This window comes from Rhinoderma darwinii (genome assembly GCF_050947455.1).
Source record: "Rhinoderma darwinii isolate aRhiDar2 chromosome 2 unlocalized genomic scaffold, aRhiDar2.hap1 SUPER_2_unloc_14, whole genome shotgun sequence".
NCBI lineage: Eukaryota > Metazoa > Chordata > Amphibia > Anura > Rhinodermatidae > Rhinoderma > Rhinoderma darwinii.
In genome coordinates this window covers 184,023-204,901 of record NW_027461679.1, presented here as the reverse complement: position 1 = coordinate 204,901, position 20,879 = coordinate 184,023, and positions in this window count along the sequence as shown.

The following is a 20,879-nucleotide window of genomic DNA, read 5'->3' as shown; positions in this document are numbered from 1 at the left end:
GCTCTCAAAATCTGCTTCAGTCATGGTTCTTTATCTAAACCTATGGCACCACTACAGGCATTGGCTTTAAGCCCAATATACATATGAGTCTCCAACCATTTGTAAAACAGCTCTTGGAATATTAGGTGAGTAAATAATGCTACTTCTATTATATTTGTCAGATAGTGGGTACATGAAGAATTTGGAAAAAAAGATAGCGAGCTATGGGAAACTTACTAGATAAGACTTTTGAACATAACAACACAAGAATTGTTATCTTCAAATAAAGGCCTCCTCCTCCCCATCAGCCTTTCCTCTCCATCTCCAAAATTGGTGTCTTTACCAATTCTTTGCGTTACTTATTATAAAAATCAGCAGACAGTAAAGTTCCCATAGCCTAAGACCTCATCATCCAGGAAACCAGTCAGTCCAGAATTCTTAAAAAAATAGTTTAAAATCCCTGCCTATGAGATATCACATACTACTCTGGGACAAATAAGTAGAGTCTGGTGGCAAATTTAATCAAAAAACAAGTCCCTATGGAGTCACTGGCTTCAAAGACTAAAATAACATAATGAACACAATCATGTAAAATAAACTCATATGACTTCCTAACATGCAAATGGTGCCATACCACGACACCTACATGGAATTTTGAAAAAAAAATATGTCTCCATTCCCAATACCTTCCTATGGGAAACTTACTAGATAAGACTTTTGAACATAACAACACAAGAATTGTTATGTTCAAATAAAGGCCTCCTCCTCCCCTTCAGCCTTTCCTCTCCATCTCCAAAATTGGTGTCTTTACCAATCTTTTGTGTCACTTATTGTAAATAGCAGCAAATACTAAAGTTCCTATAGCCTAGGACCTCATAATCCGGAAATCCAGTCAGTACAGAATTCTTAAAAAAATAGTTTCAAACCCCTGGCTATCAGATATCACATACTACTCTGGTACACAGAAGTAGAGACTGGTGAAAAATTTACCAAAACCAAGTCCCTGTGGAGTCACTGGTTTCAAAGACTAAAAAAACACAGTGAACACCATCACTAAAATCAAATCAGGTGACTTCCTAACCAGCAAATGGCGCCATACTATGACACCTACACAGAATTTTGAAAAAAGCAGACCTCTTTATTCCCAATACCTTTAAGGTTATTGGTCTGTGGTATTTCTACAAAACAAACCTGATACCATCTCAGACCACAAAATTTTACCTTGAGAGAGAGGAGCAATAACATAAGCATTACATCTCTCTTTATTGCCCTGATCAAATCCAGCTAAAGGGACCTACCCTAAGTTATTCCACTTCACATGAAGCACCAATATCCAAGGAGGGCCCAGCAACTGAACCAAATAAACCACTTCTGACCAGACATCTGCATTGGAAATTAGATGAACTTAATGGAAATGACACAGTGATATGATAGCAATCTCACCATATTACCAATGTAACTATAATGATTTGAGGTACATCTAACTTCAATGTAACAGAATAACATATAAAATATAGTAAAAGAATCTAGATAAAATCTCCATGATTATACACAGCCAATCAAAATCAAATGAGAGTACAACATTATCATGAAATGTGTGCAAGTATAAAACAAAATTGAAAACGATACCAAAAAATCCCAACTTTTTTACAGTAAACAGGAAAACACAGAATTAATTCACCCAGAAGTGTATACCCCTTTACAAGCACTTTTTTTTTTACAAAATGTATTGATTCTATAGTACAACAAATGATAGCTACGCATTGGAAAACGTACAAGGTTTGGATATCCTAAGTCTACACAATTTATCATCACACAAAAGCTCTCAAAATCTGCTTCAGTCCTTGTTCTTTATCTAAACCTATGGCACCACTACAGGCATTGGCTTTAAGCCCAATATACATATGAGTCTCCAACCATTTGTAAAACAGCTCTTGGTATATTAGGTGAGTAAATAATGCTACTTCTATTATATTTGTCAGATAGTGGGTACATGAAGAATTTGGAAAAAAAGATAGCGAGCTATGGGAAACTTACTAGATAAGACTTTTGAACATAACAACACAAGAATTGTTATCTTCAAATAAAGGCCTCCTCCTCCCCTTCAGCCTTTCCTCTCCATCTCCAAAATTGGTGTCTTTACCAATTATTTGCGTTACTTATTATAAAAATCAGCAGACAGTAAAGTTCCCATAGCCTAAGACCTCATCATCCAGGAAACCAGTCAGTCCAGAATTCTTAAAAAAATAGTTTCAAATCCCTGCCTATGAGATATCACATACTACTCTGGGACAAATAAGTAGAGACTGGTGGCAAATTTAATCAAAAAACAAGTCCCTATGGAGTCACTGGCTTCAAAGACTAAAATAACATAATGAACACAATCATGTAAAATAAACTCATATGACTTCCTAACAAGCAAATGGTGCCATACCATGACACCTACATGGAATTTTGAAAAAAAAATATGTCTCCATTCCCAATACCTTCCTATGGGAAACTTACTAGATAAGACTTTTGAACATAACAACACAAGAATTGTTATGTTCAAATAAAGGCCTCCTCCTCCCCTTCAGCCTTGCCTCTCCATCTCCAAAATTGGTGTATTTACCAATCTTTTGTGTCACTTATTGTAAATAGCAGCAAATACTAAAGTTCCTATAGCCTAGGACCTCATAATCCGGAAATCCAGTCAGTACAGAATTCTTAAAAAAATAGTTTCAAACCCCTGGCTATCAGATATCACAATACTACTCTGGTACACAGAAGTAGAGACTGGTGACAAATTTACCAAAACCAAGTCCCTGTGGAGTCACTGGTTTCAAAGACTAAAAAAATACAGTGAACACCATCACTAAAATCAAATCAGATGACTTCCTAACCAGCAAATGGTGCCATACTATGACACCTGCACAGAATTTTGAAAAAAGCACACCTCTTTATTCCCAATACCTTTCAAGGTTAATGGTCTGTAGTATTTCTCCAAAACAAACATGATACCATCTCAGACCACACAATTTTACCTTGAGAGAGAGGAGCAATAACATAAGCATTACATCTCTCTTTATTGCCCTGATCAAATCCAGCTAAAGGGACCTACCCTAAGTTATTCCACTTCACATGAAGCACCAATATCCAAGGAGGGCCCAGCAACTGAACCAAACAAACCACTTCTGACCAGACATCTGCATTGGAAATTAGATGAACATAATGGAAATGACACAGTGATATGATAGCAATCTCACCATATTACCAATGTAACTATAATGATTTGAGGTACATCTAACTTCAATGTAACAGAATAACATATAAAATATAGTAAAAGAATCTAGATAAAATCTCCATGATTATACACAGCCAATCAAAATCAAATGAGAGTACAACATTATCATGAAATGTGTGCAAGTATAAAATAAAATTGAAAACGATACCAAAAAATCCCAACTTTTTTACAGTAAACAGGAAAACACAGAATTAATTCACCCAGAAGTGTATACCCATTTACAAGCACTTTTTTTTTTACAAAATGTATTGATTCTATAGTACAACACATGATAGCTACGCATTGGAAAACGTACAAGGTCTGGATATCCTAAGTCTACACAATTTATCATCACACAAAAGCTCTCAAAATCTGCTTCAGTCATGGTTCTTTATCTAAACCTATGGCACCACTACAGGCATTGGCTTTAAGCCCAATATACATATGAGTCTCCAACCATTTGTAAAACAGCTCTTGGAATATTAGGTGAGTAAATAATGCTACTTCTATTATATTTGTCAGATAGTGGGTACATGAAGAATTTGGAAAAAAAGATAGCGAGCTATGGGAAACTTACTAGATAAGACTTTTGAACATAACAACACAAGAATTGTTATCTTCAAATAAAGGCCTCCTCCTCCCCTTCAGCCTTTCCTCTCCATCTCCAAAATTGGTGTCTTTACCAATTCTTTGCGTTACTTATTATAAAAATCAGCAGATAGTAAAGTTCCCATAGCCTAAGACCTCATCATCCAGGAAACCAGTCAGTCCAGAATTCTTAAAAAAATAGTTTCAAATCCCTGCCTATGAGATATCACTTACTACTCTGGGACAAATAAGTAGAGACTGGTGGCAAATTTAATCAAAAAACAAGTCCCTATGGAGTCTCTGGCTTCAAAGACTAAAATAACATAATGAACACCATCATGTAAAATAAACTCATATGACTTCCTAACAAGCAAATGGTGCCATACCACGACACCTATATGGAATTTTGAAAAAAAAATATGTCTCTATTCCCAATACCTTCCTATGGGAAACTTACTAGATAAGACTTTTGAACATAACAACACAAGAATTGTTATCTTCAAATAAAGGCCTCCTCCTCCCCTTCAGCCTTGCCTCTCCATCTCCAAAATTGGTGTCCTTACCAATCTTATGTGTCACTTATTGTAAATAGCAGCAAATACTAAAGTTCCTATAGCCTAGGACCTCATAATCCGGAAATCCAGTCAGTACAGAATTCTTAAAAAAAATAGTTTCAAACCCCTGGCTATCAGATATCACATACTACTCTGGTACACAGAAGTAGAGACTGGTGACAAATTTACCAAAACCAAGTCCCTGTGGAGTCACTGGTTTCAAAGACTAAAAAAACACAGTGAACACCATCACTAAAATCAAATCAGATGACTTCCTAACCAGCAAATGGCGCCATACTATGACACCTACACAGAATTTTGAATAAAGCTGACCTCTTTATTCCCAATACCTTTAAGGTTATTGGTCTGTGGTATTTCTACAAAACAAACATGATACCATCTCAGACCACACAATTTTACCTTGAGAGAGAGGAGCAATAACATAAGCATTACATCTCTCTTTATTGCCCTGATCAAATCCAGCTAAAGGGACCTACCCTAAGTTATTCCACTTCACATGAAGCACCAATATCCAAGGAGGGCCCAGCAACTGAACCAAACAAACCACTTCTGACCAGACATCTCCATTGGAAATTAGATAAACATAATGGAAATGACACAGTGATATGATAGCAATCTCACCATATTACCAATGTAACTATAATGATTTGAGGTACATCTAACTTCAATGTAACAGAATAACATATAAAATATAGTAAAATAATCTAGATTAAATCTCCATGATTATACACAGCCAATCAAAATCAAATGAGAGTACAACATTAACATGAAATGTGTGCAAGTATAAAACAAAATTGAAAACAATACCAAAAAATCCCAACTTTTTTACAGTAAACAGGAAAACACAGAATTAATTCACCCAGAAGTGTATACCCATTTACAAGCACTTTTTTTTTTACAAAATGTATTGATTCTATAGTACAACACATGATAGCTACGCATTGGAAAACGTACAAGGTCTGGATATCCTAAGTCTACACAATTTATCATCACACAAAAGCTCTCAAAATCTGCTTCAGTCATGGTTCTTTATCTAAACCTATGGCACCACTACAGGCATTGGCTTTAAGCCCAATATACATATGAGTCTCCAACCATTTGTAAAACAGCTCTTGGAATATTAGGTGAGTAAATAATGCTACTTCTATTATATTTGTCAGATAGTGGGTACATGAAGAATTTGGAAAAAAAGATAGCGAGCTATGGGAAACTTACTAGATAAGACTTTTGAACATAACAACACAAGAATTGTTATCTTCAAATAAAGGCCTCCTCCTCCCCATCAGCCTTTCCTCTCCATCTCAAAAATTGGTGTCTTTACCAATTCTTTGCGTTACTTATTATAAAAATCAGCAGACAGTAAAGTTCCCATAGCCTAAGACCTCATCATCCAGGAAACCAGTCAGTCCAGAATTCTTAAAAAAATAGTTTCAAATCCCTGCCTATGAGATATCACATACTACTCTGGGACAAATAAGTAGAGACTGGTGGCAAATTTAATCAAAAAACAAGTCCCTATGGAGTCACTGGCTTCAAAGACTAAAATAACATAATGAACACAATCATGTAAAATAAACTTATATGACTTCCTAACAAGCAAATGGTGCCATACCATGACACCTACATGGAATTTTGAAAAAAAAAATATGTCTCCATTCCCAATACCTTCCTATGGGAAACTTACTAGATAAGACTTTTGAACATAACAACACAAGAATTGTTATGTTCAAATAAAGGCCTCCTCCTCCCCTTCAGCCTTTCCTCTCCATCTCCAAAATTGGTGTCTTTACCAATCTTTTGTGTCACTTATTGTAAATAGCAGCAAATACTAAAGTTCCTATAGCCTAGGACCTCATAATCCGGAAATCCAGTCAGTACAGAATTCTTAAAAAAATAGTTTCAAACCCCTGGCTATCAGATATCACATACTACTCTGGTACACAGAAGTAGAGACTGGTGACAAATTTACCAAAACCAAGTCCCTGTGGAGTCACTGGTTTCAAAGACTAAAAAAACACAGTGAACACCATCACTAAAATCAAATCAGGTGACTTCCTAAGCAGCAAATGGCGCCATACTATGACACCTACACAGAATTTTGAAAAAAGCAGACCTCTTTATTCCCAATACCTTTAAGGTTATTGGTCTGTGGTATTTCTACAAAACAAACCTGATACCATCTCAGACCACACAATTTTACCTTGAGAGAGAGGAACAATAACATAAGCATTACATCTCTCTTTATTGCCCTGATCAAATCCAGCTAAAGGGACCTACCCTAAGTTATTCCACTTCACATGAAGCACCAATATCCAAGGAGGGCCCAGCAACTGAACCAAACAAACCACGTCTGACCAGACATCTCCATTGGAAATTAGATGAACATAATGGAAATGACACAGTGATATGATAGCAATCTCACCATATTACCAATGTAACTATAATGATTTGAGGTACATCTAACTTCAATGTAACAGAATAACATATAAAATATAGTAAAATAATCTAGATTAAATCTCCATGATTATACACAGCCAATCAAAATCAAATGAGAGTACAACATTAACATGAAATGTGTGCAAGTATAAAACAAAATTGAAAACAATACCAAAAAATCCCAACTTTTTTACAGTAAACAGGAAAACACAGAATTAATTCACCCAGAAGTGTATACCCATTTACAAGCACTTTTTTTTTTACAAAATGTATTGATTCTATAGTACAACACATGATAGCTACGCATTGGAAAACGTACAAGGTCTGGATATCCTAAGTCTACACAATTTATCATCACACAAAAGCTCTCAAAATCTGCTTCAGTCATGGTTCTTTATCTAAACCTATGGCACCACTACAGGCATTGGCTTTAAGCCCAATATACATATGAGTCTCCAACCATTTGTAAAACAGCTCTTGGAATATTAGGTGAGTAAATAATGCTACTTCTATTATATTTGTCAGATAGTGGGTACATGAAGAATTTGGAAAAAAAGATAGCGAGCTATGGGAAACTTACTAGATAAGACTTTTGAACATAACAACACAAGAATTGTTATCTTCAAATAAAGGCCTCCTCCTCCCCATCAGCCTTTCCTCTCCATCTCAAAAATTGGTGTCTTTACCAATTCTTTGCGTTACTTATTATAAAAATCAGCAGACAGTAAAGTTCCCATAGCCTAAGACCTCATCATCCAGGAAACCAGTCAGTCCAGAATTCTTAAAAAAATAGTTTCAAATCCCTGCCTATGAGATATCACATACTACTCTGGGACAAATAAGTAGAGACTGGTGGCAAATTGAATCAAAAAACAAGTCCCTATGGAGTCACTGGCTTCAAAGACTAAAATAACATAATGAACACAATCATGTAAAATAAACTCATATGACTTCCTAACAAGCAAATGGTGCCATACCATGACACCTACATGGAATTTTGAAAAAAAAATATGTCTCCATTCCCAATACCTTCCTATGGGAAACTTACTAGATAAGACTTTTGAACATAACAACACAAGAATTGTTATCTTCAAATAAAGGCCTCCTCCTCCCCTTCAGCCTTTCCTCTCCATCTCCAAAATTGGTGTCTTTACCAATCTTTTGTGTCACTTATTGTAAATAGCAGCAAATACTAAAGTTCCTATAGCCTAGGACCTCATAATCCGGAAATCCAGTCAGTACAGAATTCTTAAAAAAATAGTTTCAAACCCCTGGCTATCAGATATCACAATACTACTCTGGTACACAGAAGTAGAGACTGGTGACAAATTTACCAAAACCAAGTCCCTGTGGAGTCACTGGTTTCAAAGACTAAAAAAACACAGTGAACACCATCACTAAAATCAAATCAGATGACTTCCTAACCAGCAAATGGCGCCCTACTATGACACCTACACAGAATTTTGAATAAAGCAGACCTCTTTATTCCCAATACCTTTAAGGTTATTGGTCTGTGGTATTTCTACAAAACAAACATGATACCATCTCAGACCACACAATTTTACCTTGAGAGAGAGGAGCAATAACATAAGCATTACATCTCTCTTTATTGCCCTGATCAAATCCAGCTAAAGGGACCTACCCTAAGTTATTCCACTTCACATGAAGCACCAATATCCAAGGAGGGCCCAGCAACTGAACCAAACAAACCACGTCTGACCAGACATCTCCATTGGAAATTAGATGAACATAATGGAAATGACACAGTGATATGATAGCAATCTCACCATATTACCAATGTAACTATAATGATTTGAGGTACATCTAACTTCAATGTAACAGAATAACATATAAAATATAGTAAAATAATCTAGATTAAATCTCCATGATTATACACAGCCAATCAAAATCAAATGAGAGTACAACATTAACATGAAATGTGTGCAAGTATAAAACAAAATTGAAAACAATACCAAAAAATCCCAACTTTTTTACAGTAAACAGGAAAACACAGAATTAATTCACCCAGAAGTGTATACCCATTTACAAGCACTTTTTTTTTTACAAAATGTATTGATTCTATAGTACAACACATGATAGCTACGCATTGGAAAACGTACAAGGTCTGGATATCCTAAGTCTACACAATTTATCATCACACAAAAGCTCTCAAAATCTGCTTCAGTCATGGTTCTTTATCTAAACCTATGGCACCACTACAGGCATTGGCTTTAAGCCCAATATACATATGAGTCTCCAACCATTTGTAAAACAGCTCTTGGAATATTAGGTGAGTAAATAATGCTACTTCTATTATATTTGTCAGATAGTGGGTACATGAAGAATTTGGAAAAAAAGATAGCGAGCTATGGGAAACTTACTAGATAAGACTTTTGAACATAACAACACAAGAATTGTTATCTTCAAATAAAGGCCTCCTCCCCATCAGCCTTTCCTCTCCATCTCAAAAATTGGTGTCTTTACCAATTCTTTGCGTTACTTATTATAAAAATCAGCAGACAGTAAAGTTCCCATAGCCTAAGACCTCATCATCCAGGAAACCAGTCAGTCCAGAATTCTTAAAAAAATAGTTTCAAATCCCTGCCTATGAGATATCACATACTACTCTGGGACAAATAAGTAGAGACTGGTGGCAAATTGAATCAAAAAACAAGTCCCTATGGAGTCACTGGCTTCAAAGACTAAAATAACATAATGAACACAATCATGTAAAATAAACTCATATGACTTCCTAACAAGCAAATGGTGCCATACCATGACACCTACATGGAATTTTGAAAAAAAAAATATGTCTCCATTCCCAATACCTTCCTATGGGAAACTTACTAGATAAGATTTTTGAACATAACAACACAAGAATTGTTATGTTCAAATAAAGGCCTCCTCCTCCCCTTCAGCCTTTCCTCTCCATCTCCAAAATTGGTGTCTTTACCAATCTTTTGTGTCACTTATTGTAAATAGCAGCAAATACTAAAGTTCCTATAGCCTAGGACCTCATAATCCGGAAATCCAGTCAGTACAGAATTCTTAAAAAAATAGTTTCAAACCCCTGGCTATCAGATATCACATACTACTCTGGTACACAGAAGTAGAGACTGGTGACAAATTTACCAAAACCAAGTCCCTGTGGAGTCACTGGTTTCAAAGACTAAAAAAACACAGTGAACACCATCACTAAAATCAAATCAGGTGACTTCCTAACCAGCAAATGGCGCCATACTATGACACCTACACAGAATTTTGAAAAAAGCAGACCTCTTTATTCCCAATACCTTTAAGGTTATTGGTCTGTGGTATTTCTACAAAACAAACCTGATACCATCTCAGACCACACAATTTTACCTTGAGAGAGAGGAGCAATAACATAAGCATTACATCTCTCTTTATTGCCCTGATCAAATCCAGCTAAAGGGACCTACCCTAAGTTATTCCACTTCACATGAAGCACCAATATCCAAGGAGGGCCCAGCAACTGAACCAAACAAACCACTTCTGACCAGACATCTGCATTGGAAATTAGATGAACATAATGGAAATGACACAGTGATATGATAGCAATCTCACCATATTACCAATGTAACTATAATGATTTGAGGTACATCTAACTTCAATGTAACAGAATAACATATAAAATATAGTAAAAGAATCTAGATAAAATCTCCATGATTATACACAGCCAATCAAAATCAAATGAGAGTACAACATTATCATGAAATGTGTGCAAGTATAAAACAAAATTGAAAACGATACCAAAAAATCCCAACTTTTTTACAGTAAACAGGAAAACACAGAATTAATTCACCCAGAAGTGTATACCCCTTTACAAGCACTTTTTTTTTTACAAAATGTATTGATTCTATAGTACAACACATGATAGCTACGCATTGGAAAACATACAAGGTCTGGATATCCTAAGTCTACACAATTTATCATCACACAAAAGCTCTCAAAATCTGCTTCAGTCCTGGTTCTTTATCTAAACCTATGGCACCACTACAGGCATTGGCTTTAAGCCCAATATACATATGAGTCTCCAACCATTTGTAAAACAGCTCTTGGTATATTAGGTGAGTAAATAATGCTACTTCTATTATATTTGTCAGATAGTGGGTACATGAAGAATTTGGAAAAAAAGATAGCGAGCTATGGGAAACTTACTAGATAAGACTTTTGAACATAACAACACAAGAATTGTTATCTTCAAATAAAGGCCTCCTCCTCCCCTTCAGCCTTTCCTCTCCATCTCCAAAATTGGTGTCTTTACCAATTATTTGCGTTACTTATTATAAAAATCAGCAGACAGTAAAGTTCCCATAGCCTAAGACCTCATCATCCAGGAAACCAGTCAGTCCAGAATTCTTAAAAAAATAGTTTCAAATCCCTGCCTATGAGATATCACATACTACTCTGGGACAAATAAGTAGAGACTGGTGGCAAATTTAATCAAAAAACAAGTCCCTATGGAGTCACTGGCTTCAAAGACTAAAATAACATAATGAACACAATCATGTAAAATAAACTCATATGACTTCCTAACAAGCAAATGGTGCCATACCATGACACCTACATGGAATTTTGAAAAAAAAGTATGTCTCCATTCCCAATACCTTCCTATGGGAAACTTACTAGATAAGACTTTTGAACATAACAACACAAGAATTGTTATGTTCAAATAAAGGCCTCCTCCTCCCCTTCAGCCTTTCCTCTCCATCTCCAAAATTGGTGTCTTTACCAATCTTTTGTGTCACTTATTGTAAATAGCAGCAAATACTAAAGTTCCTATAGCCTAGGACCTCATAATGCGGAAATCCAGTCAGTACAGAATTCTTAAAAAAATAGTTTCAAACCCCTGGCTATCAGATATCACATACTACTCTGGTACACAGAAGTAGAGACTGGTGACAAATTTACCAAAACCAAGTCCCTGTGGAGTCACTGGTTTCAAAGACTAAAAAAACACAGTGAACACCATCACTAAAATCAAATCAGGTGACTTCCTAACCAGCAAATGGCGCCATACTATGACACCTACACATAATTTTGAAAAAAGCAGACCTCTTTATTCCCAATACCTTTAAGGTTATTGGTCTGTGGTATTTCTACAAAACAAACATGATACCATCTCAGACCACACAATTTTACCTTGAGAGAGAGGAGCAATAACATAAGCATTACATCTCTCTTTATTGCCCTGATCAAATCCAGCTAAAGGGACCTACCCTAAGTTATTCCACTTCACATGAAGCACCAATATCCAAGGAGGGCCCAGCAACTGAACCAAACAAACCACTTCTGACCAGACATCTGCATTGGAAATTAGATGAACATAATGGAAATGACACAGTGATATGATAGCAATCTCACCATATTACCAATGTAACTATAATGATTTGAGGTACATCTAACTTCAATGTAACAGAATAACATATAAAATATAGTAAAAGAATCTAGATAAAATCTCCATGATTATACACAGCCAATCAAAATCAAATGAGAGTACAACATTATCATGAAATGTGTGCAAGTATAAAACAAAATTGAAAACGATACCAAAAAATCCCAACTTTTTTACAGTAAACAGGAAAACACAGAATTAATTCACCCAGAAGTGTATACCCCTTTACAAGCACTTTTTTTTTTTTTACAAAATGTATTGATTCTATAGTACAACACATGATAGCTACGCATTGGAAAACGTACAAGGTCTGGATATCCTAAGTCTACACAATTTATCATCACACAAAAGCTCTCAAAATCTGCTTCAGTCCTGGTTCTTTATCTAAACCTATGGCACCACTACAGGCATTGGCTTTAAGCCCAATATACATATGAGTCTCCAACCATTTGTAAAACAGCTCTTGGTATATTAGGTGAGTAAATAATGCTACTTCTATTATATTTGTCAGATAGTGGGTACATGAAGAATTTGGAAAAAAAGATAGCGAGCTATGGGAAACTTACTAGATAAGACTTTTGAACATAACAACACAAGAATTGTTATCTTCAAATAAAGGCCTCCTCCTCCCCTTCAGCCTTTCCTCTCCATCTCCAAAATTGGTGTCTTTACTAATTCTTTGCGTTACATATTATAAAAATCAGCAGACAGTAAAGTTCCCATAGACTAAGACCTCATTATCCAGGAAACCAGTCAGTCCAGAATTCTTAAAAAAATTGTTTCAAATCCCTGCCTATGAGATATCACATACTACTCTGGGACAAATTAGTAGAGACTGGTGGCAAATTTAATCAAAAATCAAGTCCCTATGGAGTCACTGGCTTCAAAAACTAAAATAACATAATGAACACCATCATGTAAAATAAACTCATATGACTTCCTAACAAGCAAATGGTGCCATACCATGACACCTACATGGAATTTTGAAAAAAAAATATGTCTCCATTCCCAATACCTTCCTATGGGAAACTTACTAGATAAGACTTTTGAACATAACAACACAAGAATTGTTGTGTTCAAATAAAGGCCTCCTCCTCCCCTTCAGCCTTTCCTCTCCATCTCCAAAATTGGTGTCTTTACCAATCTTTTGTGTCACTTATTGTAAATAGCAGCAAATACTAAAGTTCCTATAGCCTAGGACCTCCTAATCCGGAAATCCAGTCAGTACAGAATTCTTAAAAAAATAGTTTCAAACCCCTGGCTATCAGAAATCACATACTACTCTGGTACACAGAAGTAGAGACTGGCGACAAATTTACCAAAACCAAGTCCCTGTGGAGTCACTGGTTTCAAAGACTAAAAAAACACAGTGAACACCATCACTAAAATCAAATCAGATGACTTCCTAACCAGCAAATGGTGCCATACTATGACACCTACACAGAATTTTGAAAAAAGCAGACCTCTTTATTCCCAATACCTTTCAAGGTTATTGGTCTGTGGTATTTCTCCAAAACAAACATGATACCATCTCAGACCACACAATTTTACCTTGAGAGAGAGGAACAATAACATAAGCATTACATCTCCTCTTTACTGCCCTGACCAAATCCAGCTAAAGGGACCTACCCTAAGTAATTCCACTTCACATGAAGCACCAATATCCAAGGAGGGCCCAGCAACTGAACCAAACAAACCACTTCTGACCAGACATCTCCATTGGAAATTAGATGAACATAATGGAAATGACACAGTGATATGATAGCAATCTCACCATATTACCAATGTAACTATAATGATTTGAGGTACATCTAACTTCAATGTAACAGAATAACATATAAAATATAGTAAAAGAATCTAGATAAAATCTCCATGATTATACACAGCCAATCAAAATCAAATGAGAGTACAACATTAACATGAAATGTGTGCAAGTATAAAACAAAATTGAAAACTATACCAAAAAATCCCAACTTTTTTACAGTAAACAGGAAAACACAGAATTAATTCACCCAGAAGTGTATACCCCTTTACAAGCACTTTTTTTTACAAAATGTATTGATTCTATAGTACAACACATGATAGCTACGCATTGGAAAACGTACAAGGTCTGGATATCCTAAGTCTACACAATTTATCATCACACAAAAGCTCTCAAAATCTGCTTCAGTCCTGGTTCTTTATCTAAACCTATGGCACCACTACAGGCATTGGCTTTAAGCCCAATATACATATGAGTCTCCAACCATTTGTAAAACAGCTCTTGGTATATTAGGTGAGTAAATAATGCTACTTCTATTATATTTGTCAGATAGTGGGTACATGAAGAATTTGGAAAAAAAGATAGCGAGCTATGGGAAACTTACTAGATAAGACTTTTGAACATAACAACACAAGAATTGTTATCTTCAAATAAAGGCCTCCTCCTCCCCTTCAGCCTTTCCTCTCCATCTCCAAAATTGGTGTCTTTACCAATTCTTTGCGTTAGTTATTATAAAAATCAGCAGACAGTAAAGTTCCCATAGCCTAAGACCTCACCATCCAGGAAACCAGTCAGTCCAGAATTCTTAAAAAAATAGTTTCAAATCCCTGCCTATGAGATATCACATACTACTCTGGGACAAATAAGTAGAGACTGGTGGCAAATTTAATCAAAAAACAAGTCCCTATGGAGTCACTGGCTTCAAAGACTAAAATAACATAATGAACACAATCATGTAAAATAAACTCATATGACTTCCTAACAAGCAAATGGTGCCATACCATGACACCTACATGGAATTTTGAAAAAAAAATATGTCTCCATTCCCAATACCTTCCTATGGGAAACTTACTAGATAAGACTTTTGAACATAACAACACAAGAATTGTTATCTTCAAATAAAGGCCTCCTCCTCCCCTTCAGCCTTTCCTCTCCATCTCCAAAATTGGTGTCTTTACCAATCTTTTGTGTCACTTATTGTAAATAGCAGCAAATACTAAAGTTCCTATAGCCTAGGACCTCATAATCCGGAAATCCAGTCAGTACAGAATTCTTAAAAAAATAGTTTCAAACCCCTGGCTATCAGATATCACAATACTACTCTGGTACACAGAAGTAGAGACTGGTGACAAATTTACCAAAACCAAGTCCCTGTGGAGTCACTGGTTTCAAAGACTAAAAAAACACAGTGAACACCATCACTAAAATCAAATCAGATGACTTCCTAACCAGCAAATGGCGCCCTACTATGACACCTACACAGAATTTTGAATAAAGCAGACCTCTTTATTCCCAATACCTTTAAGGTTATTGGTCTGTGGTATTTCTACAAAACAAACATGATACCATCTCAGACCACACAATTTTACCTTGAGAGAGAGGAGCAATAACATAAGCATTACATCACTCTTTATTGCCCTGATCAAATCCAGCTAAAGGGACCTACCCTAAGTTATTCCACTTCACATGAAGCACCAATATCCAAGGAGGGCCCAGCAACTGAACCAAACAAACCACTTCTGACCAGACATCTCCATTGGAAATTAGATGAACATAATGGAAATGACACAGTGATATGATAGCAATCTCACCATATTACCAATGTAACTATAATGATTTGAGGTACATCTAACTTCAATGTAACAGAATAACATATAAAATATAGTAAAATAATCTAGATTAAATCTCCATGATTATACACAGCCAATCAAAATCAAATGAGAGTACAACATTAACATGAAATGTGTGCAAGTATAAAACAAAATTGAAAACAATACCAAAAAATCCCAACTTTTTTACAGTAAACAGGAAAACACAGAATTAATTCTCCCAGAAGTGTATACCCCTTTACAAGCACTTTTTTTTTTACAAAATGTATTGATTCTATAGTACAACACATGATAGCTATGCATTGGAAAACGTACAAGGTCTGGATATCCTAAGTCTACACAATTTATCATTACACAAAAGCTCTCAAAATCTGCTTCAGTCCTGGTTCTTTATCTAAACCTATGGCACCACTACAGGCATTGGCTTTAAGCCCAATATACATATGAGTCTCCAACCATTTGTAAAACAGCTCTTGGTATATTAGGTGAGTAAATAATGCTACTTCTATTATATTTGTCAGATAGTGGGTACATGAAGAATTTGGAAAAAAAGATAGCGAGCTATGGGAAACTTACTAGATAAGACTTTTGAACATAACAACACAAGAATTGTTATCTTCAAATAAAGGCCTCCTCCTCCCCTTCAGCCTTTCCTCTCCATCTCCAAAATTGGTGTCTTTACCAATTCTTTGCGTTAGTTATTATAAAAATCAGCAGACAGTAAAGTTCCCATAGCCTAAGACCTCACCATCCAGGAAACCAGTCAGTCCAGAATTCTTAAAAAAATAGTTTCAAATCCCTGCCTATGAGATATCACATACTACTCTGGGACAAATAAGTAGAGACTGGTGGCAAATTTAATCAAAAAACAAGTCCCTATGGAGTCACTGGCTTCAAAGACTAAAATAACATAATGAACACAATCATGTAAAATAAACTCATATGACTTCCTAACAAGCAAATGGTGCCATACCATGACACCTACATGGAATTTTGAAAAAAAAATATGTCTCCATTCCCAATACCTTCCTATGGGAAACTTACTAGATAAGACTTTTGAACATAACAACACAAGAATTGTTATCTTCAAATAAAGGCCTCCTCCTCCCCTTCAGCCTTTCCTCTCCATCTCCAAAATTGGTGTCTTTACCAATCTTTTGTGTCACTTATTGTAAATAGCAGCAAATACTAAAGTTCCTATAGCCTAGGACCTCATAATCCGGAAATCCAGTCAGTACAGAATTCTTAAAAAAATAGTTTCAAACCCCTGGCTATCAGATATCACAATACTACTCTGGTACACAGAAGTAGAGACTGGTGACAAATTTACCAAAACCAAGTCCCTGTGGAGTCACTGGTTTCAAAGACTAAAAAAACACAGTGAACACCATCACTAAAATCAAATCAGATGACTTCCTAACCAGCAAATGGCGCCCTACTATGACACCTACACAGAATTTTGAATAAAGCAGACCTCTTTATTCCCAATACCTTTAAGGTTATTGGTCTGTGGTATTTCTACAAAACAAACATGATACCATCTCAGACCACACAATTTTACCTTGAGAGAGAGGAGCAATAACATAAGCATTACATCACTCTTTATTGCCCTGATCAAATCCAGCTAAAGGGACCTACCCTAAGTTATTCCACTTCACATGAAGCACCAATATCCAAGGAGGGCCCAGCAACTGAACCAAACAAACCACTTCTGACCAGACATCTCCATTGGAAATTAGATGAACATAATGGAAATGACACAGTGATATGATAGCAATCTCACCATATTACCAATGTAACTATAATGATTTGAGGTACATCTAACTTCAATGTAACAGAATAACATATAAAATATAGTAAAATAATCTAGATTAAATCTCCATGATTATACACAGCCAATCAAAATCAAATGAGAGTACAACATTAACATGAAATGTGTGCAAGTATAAAACAAAATTGAAAACAATACCAAAAAATCCCAACTTTTTTACAGTAAACAGGAAAACACAGAATTAATTCTCCCAGAAGTGTATACCCCTTTACAAGCACTTTTTTTTTTACAAAATGTATTGATTCTATAGTACAACACATGATAGCTATGCATTGGAAAACGTACAAGGTCTGGATATCCTAAGTCTACACAATTTATCATTACACAAAAGCTCTCAAAATCTGCTTCAGTCCTGGTTCTTTATCTAAACCTATGGCACCACTACAGGCATTGGCTTTAAGCCCAATATACATATGAGTCTCCAACCATTTGTAAAACAGCTCTTGGAATATTAGGTGAGTAAATAATGCTACTTCTATTATATTTGTCAGATAGTGGGTACATGAAGAATTTGGAAAAAAAGATAGCGAGCTATGGGAAACTTACTAGATAAGACTTTTGAACATAACAACACAAGAATTGTTATCTTCAAATAAAGGCCTCCTCCTCCCCTTCAGCCTTTCCTCTCCATCTCCAAAATTGGTGTCTTTACCAATTCTTTGCGTTACTTATTATAAAAATCAGCAGACAGTAAAGTTCCCATAGCCTAAGACCTCATCATCCAGGAAACCAGTCAGTCCAGAATTCTTAAAAAAAATAGTTTCAAATCCCTGCCTATGAGATATCACATACTACTCTGGGACAAATAAGTAGAGACTGGTGGCAAATTTAATAAAAAAACAAGTCCCTATGGAGTCACTGGCTTCAAAGACTAAAATAACATAATGAACACCATCATGTAAAATAAACTCATATGACTTCCTAACAAGCAAATGGTGCCATACCATGACACCTACATGGAATTTTGAAAAAAAAGTATGTCTCCATTCCCAATACCTTCCTATGGGAAACTTACTAGATAAGACTTTTGAACATAACAACACAAGAATTGTTATGTTCAAATAAAGGCCTCCTCCTCCCCTTCAGCCTTTCCTCTCCATCTCCAAAATTGGTGTCTTTACCAATCTTTTGTGTCACTTATTGTAAATAGCAGCAAATACTAAAGTTCCTATAGCCTAGGACCTCATAATGCGGAAATCCAGTCAGTACAGAATTCTTAAAAAAATAGTTTCAAACCCCTGGCTATCAGATATCACATACTACTCTGGTACACAGAAGTAGAGACTGGTGACAAATTTACCAAAACCAAGTCCCTGTGGAGTCACTGGTTTCAAAGACTAAAAAAACACAGTGAACACCATCACTAAAATCAAATCAGGTGACTTCCTAACCAGCAAATGGCGCCATACTATGACACCTACACAGAATTTTGAAAAAAGCAGACCTCTTTATTCCCAATACCTTTAAGGTTATTGGTCTGTGGTATTTCTACAAAACAAACCTGATACCATCTCAGACCACACAATTTTACCTTGAGAGAGAGGAGCAATAACATAAGCATTACATCTCTCTTTATTGCCCTGATCAAATCCAGCTAAAGGGACCTACCCTAAGTTATTCCACTTCACATGAAGCACCAATATCCAAGGAGGGCCCAGCAACTGAACCAAACAAACCACTTCTGACCAGACATCTGCATTGGAAATTAGATGAACATAATGGAAATGACACAGTGATATGATAGCAATCTCACCATATTACCAATGTAACTATAATGATTTGAGGTACATCTAACTTCAATGTAACAGAATAACATATAAAATATAGTAAAATAATCTAGATAAAATCTCCATGATTATACACAGCCAATCAAAATCAAATGAGAGTACAACATTATCATGAAATGTGTGCAAGTATAAAACAAAATTGAAAACGATACCAAAAAATCCCAACTTTTTTACAGTAAACAGGAAAACACAGAATTAATTCACCCAGAAGTGTATACCCCTTTACAAGCACTTTTTTTTTTACAAAATGTATTGATTCTATAGTACAACACATGATAGCTACGCATTGGAAAACGTACAAGGTCTGGATATCCTAAGTCTACACAATTTATCATCACACAAAAGCTCTCAAAATCTGCTTCAGTCCTGGTTCTTTATCTAAACCTATGGCACCACTACAGGCATTGGCTTTAAGCCCAATATACATATGAGTCTCCAACCATTTGTAAAACAGCTCTTGGTATATTAGGTGAGTAAATAATGCTACTTCTATTATATTTGTCAGATAGTGGGTACATGAAGAATTTGGAAAAAAAGATAGCGAGCTATGGGAAACTTACTAGATAAGACTTTTGAACATAACAACACAAGAATTGTTATCTTCAAATAAAGGCCTCCTCCTCCCCTTCAGCCTTTCCTCTCCATCTCCAAAATTGGTGTCTTTACCAATTCTTTGCGTTAGTTATTATAAAAATCAGCAGACAGTAAAGTTCCCATAGCCTAAGACCTCACCATCCAGGAAACCAGTCAGTCCAGAATTCTTAAAAAAATAGTTTCAAATCCCTGCCTATGAGATATCACATACTACTCTGGGACAAATAAGTAGAGACTGGTGGCAAATTTAATCAAAAAACAAGTCCCTATGGAGTCACTGGCTTCAAAGACTAAAATAACATAATGAACACAATCATGTAAAATAAACTCATATGACTTCCTAACAAGCAAATGGTGCCATACCATGACACCTACATGGAATTTTGAAAAAAAAATATGTCTCCATTCCCAATACCTTCCTATGGGAAACTTACTAGATAAGACTTTTGAACATAACAACACAAGAATTGTTATGTTCAAATAAAGGCCTCCTCCTCCCCTTCAGCCTTTCCTCTCCATCTCCAAAATTGGTGTCTTTACCAATCTTTTGTGTCACTTATTGTAAATAGCAGCAAATACTAAAGTTCCTATAGCCTTGGACCTCATAATCCGGAAATCCAGTCAGTACAGAATTCTTAAAAAAATAGTTACAAACCCCTGGCTATCAGATATCACATTCTACTCTGGTACACAGAAGTAGAGACTGGTGACAAATTTACCAAAACCAAGTCCCTGTGGAGTCACTGGTTTCAAAGACTAAAAAAACACAGTGAACACCATCACTAAAATCAAATCAGATGAATTCCTAACCAGCAAATGG